Here is an 18,349-nt window from a genome sequence, read left to right as displayed (position 1 = left end):
CTGATGTTATATTATGTTGTAATCAGCCTCTTAGTAAGAGAAATTGTGTGCTCGAAACACGTGTCAGTCTGGACATATTGGATCTTAATTAATACATTCACAATATTTGAAGAACATTCTAATTCTAATTGACTTTGGCGCTGTGAGACTGATTGTGTTATCTTAACTCATTTAAAACATGTTTGAAGATGTACTGTTATTGCAAGAGGAGGTCTAAATTGCCTGCCGAGTTTGGCATCATTAATGATATGGTTAGTGCCACTGTTGGTAGGTTTTTAGAACTTGTGACATTATGTAATGTAAGGATGGTTGGAAAATGGAAATTGGGTGCATTTGATTTGATTTGCGGACGAATGAAGGCTTCTGGATCAAAAATAACACCCTTGTTCTCCACCTTATTTGTTGTGAAATGTGCTGCTCCCAATGCAGTGGCCAACTGAAGGGTGTTGTTCCCCATTTGGCTCCCCATTACAATGAGTTTGATCTTAAAATCACAGAGGCCAATGAAACTCTCCCTGATCCAGGTACTGTTGTATGTAGTACTATCTGCTGATGATTTTGGCTTGCTTCCTTACCTGCTTGAACAGATGAAGGTAAAATCCTTTGTCTGGGCCCTAGGCTAAAGTTGCAACTGGTACTTTTCAATTATCCCTCCAAGTAGGCATGCTTAGATATTGAGTAGGAGGGAGTAGTAAGGCAGCTTCGTACCTCCCTAAGGTAACGTCCAGTCGCAGGAGTTGTGCGACCCTTCAAGATATATGGTGTCATAATCTTCTAAGTGGTTGAGGAGACTAAGGACAGCTTGTGCCTTTAATTTATAGTCATGTGTAGCTCTTTAATACCTTTGCTATTATGGATATGATTCCTCTCATGGGGCAGAAAATGGGCGGGTGGCTGCAGAGTAGGTTGTGCTTTTCCAGGTACTTCTATAATTGTCTTACAGATATAAGTGCCATGATTCTGCGGTGAAAGCTGAGGTCCAACAGACAATAAGAACATTTAAAGCCCCTCTAAGTTCCTTAAAGATCTGAGGGATCCTTGTTTTTACATGACAATGGAGACGTGATGGGTGATGATGGATGAGTTTGTAATGTTCAAGATATTGGGTGCCAATATTGAGTTGGTTCTTGAGGCATGATGCACATCATGGCTATACTTGCATTTAAGAACATTTCATGTTGCTGGTTATTATTTTTCTTTGCTTGAATCAAGGACTGGAGGAGTGCATAATGGGATGTGCAAGGTGCTCATGGTGATGGACTATATGTGTTTAACATGTGCTCCCTAACTCGTGCAATTTAAGATTGTCAAAGAGGAGAGAAGATCCAAGTTCTGTGTGGAAGGGATATTTGACATGTTGTAGGTCTTTGGGATTCAATATTTTGTAAAATAAATGTTGAAGATCCTCCTTTGATGAATGCTTGTTTCAGTCATATGCGCCTGACAAGGGTTCGATGTTTACTTTGAAGTATGACCTCATATGGCTTCAAAAAGGCAATCTGACACTGCTATGCTGGTCATTACAGATTGAGAAAATGTATAATTTGTGATCTGTTTATAGCTTTTCTTTTTTTTTTAAGTGAGCTATTCCATATAATCCATCGTATATATATATATATATATATATATATATATATATATATATATATATATATATATATATATATATTGAATGGACTGTGGCAGTCCTTCTCCTGCCATGCCCTGGCTTTCTGGAACACAATCCTGGTAGAGGCTCGAAAGGGACCTACATCGTCTAGTTCCGCATCACTCTATGAACGTGGCTCTTTCAACAGTACCTGCCGGACAAATGCAAATCCCTCTCTTCCTCCACCAACAGAACTGCGTTACTGTATACAATGCCCAGCCCAATTCTGGCACATTCCTGTTGTAAAGCGCTCAGCTGCTCTTTGCTATGCTTGCTCTATAAGAAATAGATGACATACCTGATGGAGGCAATGTGGATCCTTGCTGTCTGTAGGTGTTATTTGCAATGAGGTGCACCTTCTGTGGAAGGGTTTTCTGCGTAGATTCTAGTGTACAAGGGTGGTTCTAGGTCTGGAAAAGACCCGGGGCTACGCTAATGTTGAAACTGTCAGCACTGGGTTCTAGCTAGCCTTTTGGGTGCAGCTCCTGAGATTCTATTAGGGGCTACAACCAAAAGACCAGGGGCTATAGCCCCCTTAGGCCCCCTTTAGCAACGTCTCTGTTAGTGTAGCTTACCAAGTGATATACATTATCCTGCAATACTGTGAAAAAGCCTGTAAATACTGCTCTTATTACAGGCTAGTTGTGACATCATTTCAGACATGTAATACAAAAATGACACAACTGATCACTTGTAATTAGCTATAACACTTTTGTTGTGGCTTCACAGTGCCTGCTGCCCGAGCCAGCATGGATCAGAATTCAAGCTGTCACTGCAGCATTTAATTAAAGGCAAGCAAAGCTTGTCAAATTCCTTTCTTGCAAATACGATTTCTATTACACTTTACAGCATTAAGGGATGAGAAACAGTTTTTGGTTTTATGTTTTCCGTGTGCACCACCGGAGTTTAATACGTGAGAGCAAGAAACAATCCACATGCTATTTATTACTTCTCACAAAACGAAAACGTTTTTTAAACTGCTTAAACTATTCTTCTGGAACACATTAGAAGGATAATATATCAGTTTCTTTTTCAATCCAGATGAAATCCACATTGAATAAATTTATCAGCAGTTTTAAGGTCTCTATTTTACATTAGGTAAGAGACCAAGTAGAAAAGGGGTTGGCCGTGCATGGCCATGAATAGTAAGGAATACTGTTTGCTCCTCCATACTGGAAAAGGATATTGCAAGCCACCTCAGAGTTCTGTGACCTTAAAAAGTAACCCAGGCTTCGGATATTTGTTTATTTGGACACCACATGTGTCAGTGACTTGCAATATCCTTATAACATACATGACGGGGTTGTTTACCCAACATATTATGTCCATCTGTAGCATATTTTTGTGAGGAGGGAGATGAGGATTTTTGTGAGAATTTTTGCAAGCTATGTTCTCCAGCTCGAAGGTGATCTGTGATTGGTTAAGGAATAGGTGGTCTTGTGCTAGAATCTTCCAAGTATTGATGTGTAATGCTGCAACCAAGTCTAACATGTGGCCAGCTGAGAATGAAGGGCATTTTACAAGTTGCTTGATCTGCAGTTCTGTAACATTCGCTGCAAAGTCAGTTCCTGTTTTTTTTCTGGGGTTTTCCAGGCTCAAGATGAAGTCTCTTAGCAATATGATGTGTATGTTTTTCTATTGCATCTGTCTACTTTCGATTTAAACATGTCGGTGCCCCTCGGCGTGTGTACCACAATTCATACATTAACTGGACTACTCAAATGTGAATATTTGGATCGTGCCTTCACAGACAGAATTTCTGTTATTCACAACTGTGCTTTGCACCTTTGCAGCGTAAACCTACAAATACACCAGTACAACAGCTATGCCGGTTACAAGAAGTCCCCAGATAATATCATGCCTTTGGAAAGTGTTTTCCACCCAAGATGATATCCCGTTATCGCACCACTCCTCTTTTGACCATGAGATCAGCCTCTCTTAGCTGACAAACCCATTCCCGAGAGCTCCCTTATTTACCATACGAAAAAAAAGGTATTCTCAGCCCCTGCATGGATTACCAGAATATGAATGAGATCACATGCAAGGATCGATTCTACTCCACCATTGATCAGCAACATTATTGAATCATAGAAATCATCCAAGATCTTCACCAAACTGGACATGCGTGGTGCCTACCACCATTTCCGAATCTAACAAGGGGAAGAGTGGATGACAGCCTTTAAAACACCTTTGGGCCATTACAAATACAGATTGATGCCTTTTGGACTCTGCAATGCCCCAGCTGTTCTCCAAGGGTTCATGGATTATGTCTTCTCTGATCTTATAGGTCTTTTGGTCTGGTTTCACCTTGATGAAATTTTGATATTTCTCCCTTCTCTGGATTAGCACAGACAGTAAGTGAGTGCAGTTCTGGCCCGTTCTGTTCAATAGCCTCTATACTGCAAGTTGAAAAAATGGCTCATACGCCAGCCCCAGATGGAATTCCAGGGTTACATTGTCAGGGATACTGGGAGGCAGAAGGAACTTAATAAAGTAAGGGATATTCATCAATGGAAGAGTCCTCACAACGTTAGGTCTACCCAACAGGTCCTGGGGTATGAGTGTAACTATTGTGGATGTATTGCAGAGTTTGCAGCTCTGATAGTTCCAGTCAATGAAAGTGACATTCATAAAGACATCAACACTACAAACTCCTGATGATACCCCATCTTTCATCATACAAGCAGCTGTATCAGATTTCACTATTGGTGCAATTGTGTTTCAAACTAAACCGACTCCTCTATCGGAGATCCAATTGCATACTTCTCTTGTAAACTTACCATGAGTGAAACAAAGTATGCTGTCATTGAAAAGGAGCTTCTTGGTTTGAAGGAAGCATTTGAACAATTGAGGCATCATCTTTAGGGGGTCAGTTACCTGTAACTGTTCATACAGTATCTCCATAATTTGCAGTATCTGCATAAATTGAAATGCAAAAGCAGCTGTCTAACCCAGTGAACATTTTTCTTTTCTCAATATGATTTCCACCTAACCTTCATTCCTGGTACCACCAACCAACGTGCTGACACTTTGTTTCAGTCTTCTGGTTTTGCACCTGGAAGCACTCTCCTACCAAAGATTCCAGCAACACATTTCATCTGCATCATCCAAATGTATCTGCAACAAGTATACCAGGCCATTGCAAGCAATACCGTAGTGCTCCGTATGGCATAATCCCCAAAGTATCGGTATGAGATAGATTGCTGTTTTTTTCCAACAAACCATGCATACTCTCTCAGGGATGTCATCAGATAATGTATAATTCAATGATCACTGGCCCTTGGGGAAAACAAAGACATCCATATATAAACAAAGGGCATGTTGTGTCCTTTGGAGTGTCTGCCATAGCCCTGGAATGCGATTGCTGCAGACTTCATCATGGACCGACCCAAATGAGAAGACCTGTTTAACGGTCATTCAGACTATTGAATCATTCATTGAATTTTCAAGACAAACAAAATTAAACTATTTTAAACACTCCCAAAGTTTGCATGGGCTTCATTTATAATATTCCTAGTTGGCACATTCTTGGAAGACCCGAAGAAGTATCACATCATTCTGAACTGTTTGGCACACTTCGTAAATCACACAGCTACCCAATTGGACTAGGTATTTCATGAAATTCATCGCTAGCATGGTTTAGCAGAAAAAAAAGGTGTCTGGCGGGGCATTTGAATGTCTCAAGCTGGTAGGCCCAATTATGTAAACACATTGGGGTCCATCGTGGATTGGGTTCCGGTTATCAACCTCAACCAAGGGGTAACCCAAAAGAACCAATTAGACTCTGGAGCAATATTTGCGTTGTTATGTCAATGCTCTTCAAGACAATTGGGAAGACTATCTGGATAGAGCAGAAGTTGCGCATAACAACACAAGGTATGCTTCAACTGGATGCAACCATTGTGGATGTACCTCTGCTCTACATCCTAATCTGCTGCCTGTAAATTCGATAGCTACCAGTGTCCTTCCATTTGCTGATGGTATCGATTTGAACCTGTAAATCATATAGCGGCAAGTGGAAGCCATCCTCCAAGGCATCAGGAATTGGCAGAAGGCCCAGGTAGATGAGAAACACACACCGGCACCCACCGATCAAGACAATAATACTGTACAGCCATAGTCAAAGAAATTACCTCTATGTCACCTTGCCACAAAACTGAAACCCTCAGTTGTTGGGTCCCTTCACTGTTAGTAAAACGATGTCCTCAATGGCCTACTATTTTTAGCTACCACCAGGATGGCGGACACAAACAATTTTGCATGTATCACTCCTGAAACAATACACACCTGATTCGTACTGAAGAACCCATCCTTGAGCATCTCCGCTTCGGGTGGGGGAATAGCCAAAAGTTAAAGCCATTTGTGACTCCCAAATCGGTATAGTCAGCTTTATTTTGTCATTTACTGGAAGGGGTGCATAGCCTGTGCCATGTCCTGGGAACCCACCTCATAAGAGCTTGTACCTCTCTTGATATGTTATTTCTACCAACAATTTCTATGGAAGCTTGACAACCCCCTCGCCTTGTGGAAGGGCAAAGTGTCATGCACTTCTTGCATGCCCTTGCAGCATTTACTAGTGGCTGCTCAGAAGTGCTGGTGCCTTTATCCTCAGTGGCAGCGGTAGTCACTGCAAGGTCTAGCCTTGGCCAGCAGTGAGCCGGGATGCTTTGCAAGCCAGCGAGCAACGCCCCACGTAAAATTCATGGGAACAGCTGCAGAGGGGATGTACATCCTTGAAGGCACATGTGTGGGGAAAGCTTCCCATTGCCATGTGTTCTCATGCTGACATTTCTCAGGCTTGTTCTAAAGGCGTGTCTTTTTAGCCTGATGCTTCACTTGCACACTTACATCTTAATGCATTCTCTGTGCTCACAGTCTGCTTGCCAGTATACTCCAAGTTATTTCTTAGTCTCAACAGCCATTTCCTTCTTACCCTGCCTTCTTCATCTTAACCTCCATTATTCCTTTTCCCTTGTCCCCGGTGGGTACACTTCCATTTTCTCACCTTTCCTAAATCCTCTGAGGCCATTAAACCTCTACCTCTGAAATCCCTTTCCTTTATTTCTGCCTTTTTTGAAAACATATCTCATCAGGCTGAAGTCTCCTGGATAAGGTGTGTTTAACTTAGATCAGATTTCCAATCCATTCTGTGGCCTGTAAAGTTCCTTGAGTAGGGATGTTTTGTGTGTCTCCAATCTGTTTTTGTGACCTGGTTGGTGGTATAAAGAGGGTTTTTTCAGTGTTTTAATATAATGTGCAATCCATGTTTTGTGCTGATCTGCAAGGAGGGTCCCCTGCCTTTGTGTTGTAGTTCCTTGTTTGTTTCTGTCTTTCTTCATACCCCACCACACCCAACCCTTTGGGAACAGGCTAATGCAGTCAGGTGTCCACCTTCATCTATACCCTCTGTCTCCCTACCCACCACCCCTGACCGCCTATTTGTTTCTCATTGGTCTGTGTCCCCTCACGTTACCGGAACAGCTGCATTTCAGAGGCTCTGCCAGGGAAACTTTGCCCAGGCAGCCGGTGAAGGGCTCAAGGCTAAGGGAAGCTCCTCTGTGGGCAGCTCGTTTACCCTGTTTACCCATGATACCCCATGGACAACCGACAAAGCACCCTAAAGCAACAACTAAGGTAAGGTGTCACAGACAATGAACACAGCCATTGCTCTGCTCAATTAAAACCCGGCCACTTCTGCATTACCACCATCATATTGCAACACTGTGTAATATACCCTGATAGATGTACTGGGAGTTATCTGTGTGTTTCTCCTAGCTGTATTGGGGCAGGTGATGTATTGCACTTAGCTGTGTTTTGGGGGGTAGGACATGTATTGTATTTAGTTCGGTTTTTGGCGGTGGACAATGTGTTGGAATTATAAATTATCATGTCCATTATGCACAGAAGATTTATAATGATATCCCAACCACAACACTCAGAAGATTATAGTGAGAACCCGTCCTGTGCTCCTTGAAGATTTATGAGAAGAGACAGTTATTGCACCTAGAAGATGTACTAGGATAGCCCCCTCTTGCGCTTGATAGATTTATCAGGATTGCCTGCCTTCTGCACTTAACCTTGGTTTTGGACCTGGACGTTTCTTGATGTTAGCCCGTCTTTACACTTAGAATATTTGTGAGGATAGCCAAGGGCTTGCACAAAGATATGCGGTTAGCCTGACATTGTACTTAGAAGACTAGCCATGTAGGTTAGCACATGAGTTGCACATGAAAACTGTGAACGTTTTCAAAGGTATTGGAGATTAAACTGTGGCGATTAGAACATGTATTGCACTTAGAAGATATTGTGTAGATTGGCAGATGTAGTGTACCTGGAAGAACTGTAAAGGTTATCAAATGCATCACACATGAAACTGCCAACGTTTGCACATGCTTGTGCACTTAGAAGATATTGTGTTAGTGCATGTTTTGCACTTAGTAGGAACTATGAAGGTTAACACATGTTTGCACCTAAAGAAAAGTGAAGGCTAGCAAAGGTGTTGCACTTACAATAATCTGGGTATGCTAGCATATGTATTGCACCTGAATAACTGCAAAGGATGGTACATGTATTTCACTTGGAAGGAACTATGTAGGTTAGCACATGTTTGCATCTGAAGAACAGTGAGGGCTGACACATGTGTTGCACTTACAAGAGTTGTGTGAGTTGGCAGTTGTGTTCCAGTTGGGAACTGTGAGGGCTAGCACATGTCCTGTGCTGGGAGAAAATTGTGAAGGATGACATATGTATTTAGATGGACTTCTGAGGGTGGGCACTGTATTGTGCTTAGATGGACTTCTGAGGATGGGTAATGTATTGCACTTAGATGGATTGTCTGAGGGTGTGCAATATATTGGACTTGGATGGATTTTCTGAGCCTGGGTAAGGTATTGCACATGCATGGACTTCTGAGGGTGGGTAATGTACTGCATTTATATGGACTTTCTGAGAGTGGGCAATGAGTAGAGAAGGGGTAGGTAATGCATTGCATCTGGCAAACCTACTGACCCAAGCTGAAGTATACTCTTCTACTGCCGGATCTTCTCACACAACGTATGTGCTGAAACTAGATGTATTCTAACAAGGTGCATGCTTTGAATTTAGGTGTATTTTTAACACACCATAGGCTCTGAATCTAGATGCATTTCAACACAGTCTATCCTTTGAATACAGGTGTAATTCAACACAATGGGGGTCATTACGACCCTAGCGGTAGGGGCTTAACGGGGCCAGTAGAGCTGTCGCCCTGTTAACCCCCTACCGCCTCATTACGAGGTCTCCTCCCGGGACCCGCTAAGGACGCTGGTTCCCGCGAGCAGACCAGGAAGCAAACAACAGGCCCGTCATTAACAGGCCCGTTGTTTGCATCCTCCCCAATCCCATTGAGCCCTAAGGGGGCTCGAATGGGAATGTACAGGGTCTGGGTTCCTGGAATGGGGAAATACAAGGCCCTCCAAGGTCGGAATGGCCCGATATTTCCCCATTCCAGGAACCCAGACCAGGTACCCGGAATGGGGGTAGCCATGCCGCAAATAGCGGCATGGCTACCTCGAAGGTCGTAATGACCTCCAATGTATGCTTTGAATCTGGGTGCATTTCAACACAGTGCATGCTTTGAAACTGGCTGTATTTTCAACGCAGGGTATGTTTTGAATATAAGGGTATTTCAACACAGTGTATGCTTTGAATCTGGGTGTATATCAATACGCCATGTGCTTTGAATCTATGTATATTCATGACAGTCTGTGCTCACTAAACCTACTACAAACTCAGTATTCTGCATACCCACCCTCACAGTCTAACAAACACACCCCTACCTCTACCACAGGACACACTGCACACATTTTCCAACAGCTAGCATGAAATCATAAACAAGCAAACAAAAAGCCCCAATGCATACTCGCACCACAACACCACATGATGCCTACCAACCGAAAATGTACCTATGCTCGGAGACCAGTTTCTCCAAACTGAAGCTGCCAATAGTACATCACTGCTCTCTTGCTCCTTTCCCTCTTAATCCCACTTATAACCCCCCCAACCCTCCTTCCATTACATTTCATCCAGGGCACCAAGTGGCCATGCAAATGGCAGCAGTGTGCGGAACAAGACACATAACATATCTGACATCTGTACTACCTATATTTTGCATCGTGCTGGGCTTCACAGATCATTTCTTCCACTATCTTTACACCGGGCTAATTCTGTGAGGCTGTCGAGTGGTGTAGGGAGCTGGTCAGTGTCAGCTATTGGGTGTCCCTACCACAGGGACAGATTGGGTCAGAAATGAAACCAACTCTCTAAACTCCACCAAGAGGAAGACTCGGATCAGAACTTCAGGTATTCTGTGCTGGTGGCACACACAGCTTGACAGTAGTAGGCATCTTATTTCTTGGAAAAACATACAAAGAAAGCAATTGCAAATTACATAGGAGATCCCTGGGTAAGGTAGCTTTAGAGTAGGGGGGTGCTAACCTGCATCATACTAAACCAATTGGTGACAGGGTAGAAGGAATAGAAATAGACCAGGTACATAAACAAGAGGCAGCTGTAGATATAATGAGCACATTTACCCACAGTATATGCATTTAGCATGTTCTAATGAGGGAGAGGTTCGGGTCATTTAGAGAGTGGCAGTGCAAGGATGTTCAGCCTACCTCTGTGGCTAATTAGGGGGTCTTAAGTCTTGTTGTAAGGGTTCTATTATTATTTCTATATACAATAACAATGGCATACCTCTCTTTTTGGTATCATGGCAAAGGCATATTGGAAAGTTCTCCTAATGGAAACATTACATGTTTCTTCCTTAACAGCATTATGAAGTACACAGAATAGGTCGTTAGACAGGACCTTGGCAGAGGATTTACGGGTCTACATCTGTACTTGACAACTGCCAAGTTTTTTACTGCTGCGTTTTTTGCAGAAGATGTTTTCTGAAAAACGAACCGAATGCTTTATTGTTTTTATTTGGCGGTGTTCCCCTATCCCCCCTCCCCTATTCTTTATTCTCTATTCCCCTCCCAACCCTCCCAATTATACGCCCTTAACCCCCCACCCCCACCATATTTTTCAATTAATTTTTTCAGTGGAAAAATGGTGATGGCGATGGAGGAACCTCATACCCCAGGTATATTCAGGTCCAAGGGAGTACCTTACAACATGCATTTGTGGACCTGTCCAATGCATGGAATGTGAAGCTAGGGTGATTCTTTGGAAATGACTGCCAGCCATACATTTCCCAAAGGAAGTGTAGTGTAGTTGTGGGCTAATTTCACAAGGAGAATTTGGCGCAAGTGAGCTGTGGGTTAAATGGGGAGATGATTCAAGCATACCTCATACAAAGAGCAGTCATCCAGGGGGGCATCCTGGGCATTTATTCCTTTTTCAATCTACAACAACTCACTCCCATCCCTGCTCAAATAGGTAATGTCTTACGTCATGCTGTTTATTTAATTTGTAATTTTATTGCTTATAGCGTGAACCTAGCTCAAAGTAGCAGAATGCTTTACAACATGATTGAGCCAGCGTTGGGCTTGGAATTTTATACAGTAACATAGTCCAGGTAAGGGAGAGAGGGGTTTTCATTCGTCTGGCAGGTGTTGTTGAAAGAGCCATGTTTTTAGTTTTTTTTTAGGAATTGGCAGTGGTAGCGGCATTTCGTCCCTCTACCGGGATTGAGTTCAAGATAGTCAGGGCGTGGCGCCCTTAAACTGGTGCTTTATTAATTCTATTGTTAGGGTATTGTTGGAGCGAAGACCTATCTGCAGGAAGCAACTGAGTGCTTTACAATCATAGGGTGAAGAACATGTTGAGGGAAGCCGAGGAACAGGGGAGAGGGGAGCTAACAGGGAAGGGTGGGCAGTTAGGTAGGAAGGGATCTACAAGCAATCAAGGAGAAAACAGTGGGTAGTAGATCAGGAGAAGCGTCAGCTTGACAATGAATCTCACAAGATTTTGCAGGTCTGTCAAATCACAATCACAGGATTCGGTATGACACGCAGGTTCCACAAATGGGAAGTTTGCCAAGTCTCACCTCAATGTTCAAAGATGTTGTGTGTGCTGCTAAACGTTTCATATAGGGTCTAAGCTTCAAGGCTCCTCTAGAGATCCCATGCATAATTATGTGGCTACATTGCTTCTGAACACTGCAATGCAGATACAAATATTTGTTCTACTTCATAAACTGCTGTTTGCACCCACCTCCCATTGATGGCATGCAATGATAGGTGGCACACAACAAGTAATCAAATATGTTCTATTAGCAACCAGGGTGAATGATCCAGCCAATCGGCTATGCCAGAATGTGAGGTGAATCACCTGATATAAGCTTGCATTCCTTTCTGATGGCTGACACCGTCGTCCCCCATCCTACTTTTCTCAGCCTTGGAATTTGGCAGATGTGCACAATCTTGGGAGATTCAGTGTCAAGCCAAAGTTTCATCTGAACTCATTTGCAAATCCAACGGATGGGCTCGAGTTTGGCGGGCCAATCAAGAATAAATATCTCTCTGCGAGATGGCTAGGGAGGTCACGTAACTATGGAAAAGACTCAGTGCACTTCCTTGTTCTGTGCGGGTTGTGCTTGGCTGTTAAAGGGAGAAACAAGGCTGATCAACAGAAGGACACAGCAGAAGAGCTTGTAGCATCTAAATCTATGCAGCTGAACCTATTACATAAAAAGGTGAACCTGAGACAAACTGCTATATGAGCTAATTCATACAGTAGCAGGGAGACCCTGAAAAATAGTAGCAGGAAGACCCTGAGAAATAGTAGCCGGGAGACTCTGGGAAGTTTATGTGGCTAGAGGTATTGTCTAGAAATAGTAGCATAAAGAGCATGAGAAATATTTAGGGTCACTTCCATGTAGGAGGGGGAACCAGAAACATTCTCATGTTTGTGGATCTTGTGTAACTGAGAGAATCTAAAAGAATTTGCCAGCTCTCATATATCACAGAGAACCTGAACAATTCTAATGTCTGCTCTCGTGTGGTAGCAAGAACTAGAAACATTACCACATCAGCATCCCTTATTATTTTAAGAAGAACCTGTAAAATCCTCCTGTTGGTGGATCTTGTGCAACAGGAAGCACCTGCAAAATCCTCATGATGGTGGCTCACGTGTATCCTGGGGAACCTGATATTTCCTCATAATTGTGGTGATTGTGTAGTGAGGAGAACTTGGCAAATGATCATGGGTGCTTTATGAGTTTCTTAGAAGGTGTCTCTCTCCTTCACACCTGTGGCTAGAAATAGCAGGCGCATGACTAAAGAATAGAAGAGTACGAGAATGCATGCTAATGTCTCCTTATTGCTATAAAGTAGTACCCAGTAGTAGTGAGTTACTAGTGCTAAATCTTTTAAAACCGACCAGGCGCCCCATTAAACAACCTTGCTATACTTCTCTCGCGCCTTGAAACACGTGTGCAGAGGCGCGTTATAAATGCCATATCATATCATATCATGTCATTGAACTAGGCAGCACGTCGACTTCATCTGTGAGGTCTGTTGGCTATTGCTACATGCCTTGTTCAGCATGGGGCACTGTGAAATTCCTCCCGCAGTCAGACACAATTACCTTGGCAGCACTAAAGACTCACTCAGACTTTACACATTTTGGGGGTGGGGGCTTAGAGATTCTATGGCCACTTTCTGAAGTGCTTCTGGCCCAAGAGACAACTTACTGAACAAGTCGTCCCGTGGACCATGCTCCTTCCCACCTATGTGAAATGCATCAGGTAGACACACATCCAGAATCTGAGGTGCTGAACATGTTCTGTATGTTCTTGCAGCCCTGTCCACTTTGAGGCTTTCCAATTCAGTGAGCAGTGTATGCCATGGGCTGGCTAGCATATCACTAGTATCAGTAGTGTTCACAGGAGACGCTTCAGGTGGTGTAGGCCACAAGGCAAGTGTACTTCCAGCCTTATTGCAAGACAACGCTTGGGTTCCTTTAGCTTTTTGTGAGGATGAAACACGCAAGACTTTAGGGTCTCTGGAAAACGGCAATGCCCCTGGTGTTTACAGGATGATCCCCATCGACTTATTCAAACAAGCCGAAAACACCTGGGTGCCAATTCTGAAAGTTTAAATGTTTTGACTCTTGTAGATTAGCGAGCTGGCAGCAGGCTTAGATTGTGCAATTTTTTTTTTTAAAAGGGGATACTCAGAACTGCACACCAATCAGCTTGATTGGTACCCTCTCCAAGGTATACAGGAGTGTATTACTTTCACGCCTGGAGAAATGGGCAGATGAGAATATCATTTCTGATCTCCAGGCAGGCTTCAGGTTTGCGCTAAGTACGATAGACCAGGGGCCAGATTACAGAAACTTTGCACCCATCCAAGTGCAACTTTGCACTGTATTAGCACTAGGGCAAAGTTTGCCCTATTTTTAAATACACTGGGACACATTAGAAAACTATTGCCCCATGGCAAGGACAGTTAGACATATTAAAAGCACCAGGGCAAAAATTACCCTAGTGCTAAAAAGATACATTTTTTATGCATTTTTGCATCAGGGTAAAGTTTGCCCTAGTGCTAATACCGTTGCATATTAGCACTAGGGCAAACTTTGCCCTGGTGCAAAAATGCAGTAGAAATGCATCTTTTTTGCACTAGGGCAATTTTTGCTCTGATTCTTTTAATATGTCAAACTGCATTCGTTTTCTAGTGTGTGCCAGTGTTTTAAAAAATTGGGCAAACTTTGCCTTAGTGCTAATAATTAGCGCAAAGTTTCTGTAATCTGGCCCCAGGCTGGCCTTTTGCTTACACTCCATTCTAAGTAAACATGTTATTGTAAATAAGGGCACTCTTTTTTAGTTTTTGTTGATTTTAAAGTCAGCATTTGATTGAGTAGACCAAACTATTTCATGGAATGTTTTAGTCAATTTTAAAATTCCCCTCGAAATTTTAAATCTTATAAAAAAGCTCCATGGAAACGATTCAGCCACGGTCAGATGCGGGCAAGGTCGTTGGTGAAAGAACCAACTTATTCCCTGTTTTAAGTGCAGGGCACCAGGTTTGCGTGCTCGCCCCCCTACTCTTTTCAATATATGTCAATGATCTGACTGTGACAATCACCAGCACAAACCGCGAAGCCCCATCAGTCGGTAAATGCAGAATTGGCATCCACATGCCCGCAGATGACACCGTTCTAATTTCAAGACTAAATTGGGCATCTTAAAACAACTCCTAGTCCTCACAGAGTTTTGTAAGGAAAGAAAACTCTCAATTATTTGTTCAAAAACTATGGTTATGGTTTGCCAGGCCTCACCTAATATAAACACCAGCATAGCCATTAAAGGAGAGAGACTCAATCAGGTGAGCTTGTATGACTATGGGAGTGAAATTTCAATATAACATTAAATGGACGGCTCAACTGCTTAAAAGTGACCTCACTCTCAAAAGACAACCTGGTGCTATTCACACACTGAGGCCCTGATTCACATAGCGTTTTCCAATGGGGTTTTTCCATTATAAAATGCTTCTGTGAATTAGGCCCTAAATACAGACTGGGTATCTTCTTCCACTAACAGTCTTGGAGGTCCACTCACCCAGGCATGGCCCGCCGTCCTTTATTGCAGTGAACTTTGGGGTATGATAATATATCCTCTATTTGCATGACAGAAAATGCATTTATAAAGAAAACCCTTAATTAACCCACTAGCACCCACACCATCTGACTATTAATGGAAACAGGCTTTAGAGCACTTAGAGTTGTGAGTATTGCCAAACCCCTCTTTTTATGGCTTTGCCTAAACTGCTCGACTAATCTGCTTTCTTTTTACAAAGAAATGTTTAAAGACGTAGCTAACTAGTTAACTATGGCAAACCTTGTAAATTATACTGACATTTACATAACTCATTGCTAAGAATAGGGATGCTGCATGCTGTTACCGTAACTATATGTTCCAGAATTCTATAAGAGTGCTATATGTCACCTTTAGATTGAACGTATTTCCTTTTGCAGCATTTACCCAAAAATAGTCTCGGGACTCCTCCAAGCTTTGTTTATTGTGTACAATGGAAGCTGAAACTGAAATGCATTTCTTTTTTTTTTAATTACCATGTTTATTAATTTTATAAACATAAGAAAGAAAAAAATATCATTAACAGCAATACAATCAAATTCATCACACTCAGTATCTCATCACCCACCACCCCCCTCCAAAGGTGAAATTTACCATGACATCACCGGGACTTAACAGAAAACAACTAAGAGACATCAATATCACAACTCCAAAAAACGACCCCACATTTGATCAAACAGGTTCATCTTCTTATCTCTGCGAAGAATTATTCTCTAAAATCTGGACACTTGTTTCAAATCCTCACCCATTCAAAAAACGTTGGTCTCTCCACACATTTCCATTTCCTCAAAAGGACTTTCTTTGCAGAATTTGCTGCCCTGAAAAACCAGCACCTTTCTGGGTAAGTAATATCTTAAACCATGTCATCCTCACCCAAGATAACAGTATTGTAGTTGAAATCTTCATGCAACATTAGGATCTCATTCATCCTCATGGTGACCTTCCTCCAGAACAACCTCAATTCGAACAAAACATATGTTCAAAAGATCCAACAGCATGTTTACACCTCCAACATGCATCCAAATGAATCATACCTCTTGCATGAAGCCTCTGGGGCGTCCAAAAAACCCTGTTTAGAATTTCAATTTGACGGCTTTGCTCTCCCAGATTTAATGATGTCAGAGCCACTGTTTTGCATATATTCCTCCATCTGCCCTCAGACATCTCTGATCCAATTATCTCTGAACATTTTGATCACAAGTCTTTATTTGGTTCACAGTGTTGGTTCAGATTTGTATACACTTTAGACGCCATATCTCCTTCAGATTTGGATTCTGATAACCAGATCTGCCAACCTTTGCCTCCATCGGTTACCAGTCAAATGGTCGAAAACATTTGGTCGACAGACAATTATTTTTTTTCCCCACACGAAAACCCACAAAACACATATATATATAAAAAAAAAAAAAATTCGACCATTTGGCATTCGACCAAATGGTGTCGACCAAATTGCAGTCGACCAGTTTGTTGTCGACCAGTTGACTGGACACCGCCTCCATCTGCAGATTCATTCTGTAGAACTTTCTTCAGCTTCCTATACTCTCCCATAGTGCAATCCTTGAGGTCTTTTATTTGTGCAATCCATTTAAAACTGATCCATTTCCCTCTTCAATAAGATCCTCTATCCACTGTATTCCACCCAGCAACCAGTTTGGCCAAAAAAGTGGCTTTCCATTCAACTCTATATCGGATTCAACCAGATTGGGGATAAAACTATTGTCAGAAATCACTTTTTTACTCTTCTTCAAAAGATCTTTCCAACATGATCTTAAAAATTCTGTTGGCGTAAATGACTTTTATCCAGATCCATCCACCGTAGACAGAATTGCTCTGGGTGAAAGTGGAGATGATCGACTTGACTCTGCCAATGTCCAGACATCTGTTGAATTTTCTATGAAAGGAACCAAATGTCTAGCTCCAAACGACAAATGATAGTTTTCAAAGTCTGGAACCCCTAGACCACTACAGTCCTGGGATAATTGTCATTTCCAAAGTTTAAGGCATGGCTCTTTATTCTCCCATATAAAGGACTGGATCACATTCTCCATTTTCTTCAGAAAAAATGTCTTAATTTGTAAAGGGATCATACTGAGCACGTAATTAATGTGTGGTTTTGTCGTCATTTTAATTGCATGTACTCTCCCCCATAGACTCAAACGTAGTTCATTCCACCTTTTCAAATCCGACTCCAAGGACTGGACCACATGAGTCAGGTTGACATCCATCGTATTAGACACATCATTAGTCAACCAAATTCCAAGATATCACATCTTGTCCGGGCACCAATTGAAAGTAAAGTTCCTCATTTTCAAAATAGAGCATGATCTAGATGCTGGTAGTGCTTCGGATTTTGACCAATTAACCTTGTACCCAGATACTCTGTTAAACATGTCAATTTGTTCAATTAGTACAGGAATGGAGTTCTCAACATTTTGAATAACTAGCAACATATCATCCACATATAGCCAGACCTTCTGACAAGCTTCACCATAATGAATACCTTCAATTCTTCATCTTCTCTTATTTTCACAGCAAGGAGTTCCATAGCAATAACAAACAAGATGGCCGTCAATGGACAACCTTGCCTTGTCCTTCTTTCAAGTTCAAATGTGCTTGAGACCATACTATTTGTGTTCACACATGCTATACGTAGTGAATATAACAGTCCTATCCATTCTATCATATTTTTTCCAAATCTGAATCCTTCCAATGCTGCCAGAGGTACTTCCACTGAATCCGGTCGAATGCTTGTTTCCGCATTGTGGGATGTTTTAACCCACTAGGCTCTGCCCTGCAACTTCCCTGTGTGCTGATGGTGCAAGAATCATCAAAATGGCTGCAAAAGCCCTATGCGCGCCAAAACCCATGAAAATTGCATTTTGAAACCGGAAAAGATGGCTGCCAAATCTACTTTGCCTGTTGTCAGTAGTGTAAAGGAGAACCTCACTGCTGAAACCTGTCACTGGGCTGCCTACCAAGGAAAAATGGAAACTGCATGAAAAGCAGTGCTTTCTTGAAATAAACCCAGAAATTGCTCTTAAATCCCTTTTACTTGGTTCCTGAAAATACAAAATACCGGTCCAAAACATCACAAAATATCCAATATCTTTGCT

The sequence above is a fragment of the Ambystoma mexicanum genome, chromosome 10, assembly GCF_040938575.1.
Source record: "Ambystoma mexicanum isolate Mex_15411 chromosome 10, UKY_AmexF1_1, whole genome shotgun sequence".
NCBI lineage: Eukaryota > Metazoa > Chordata > Amphibia > Caudata > Ambystomatidae > Ambystoma > Ambystoma mexicanum.
This window is presented reverse-complemented; position numbering follows the sequence as displayed.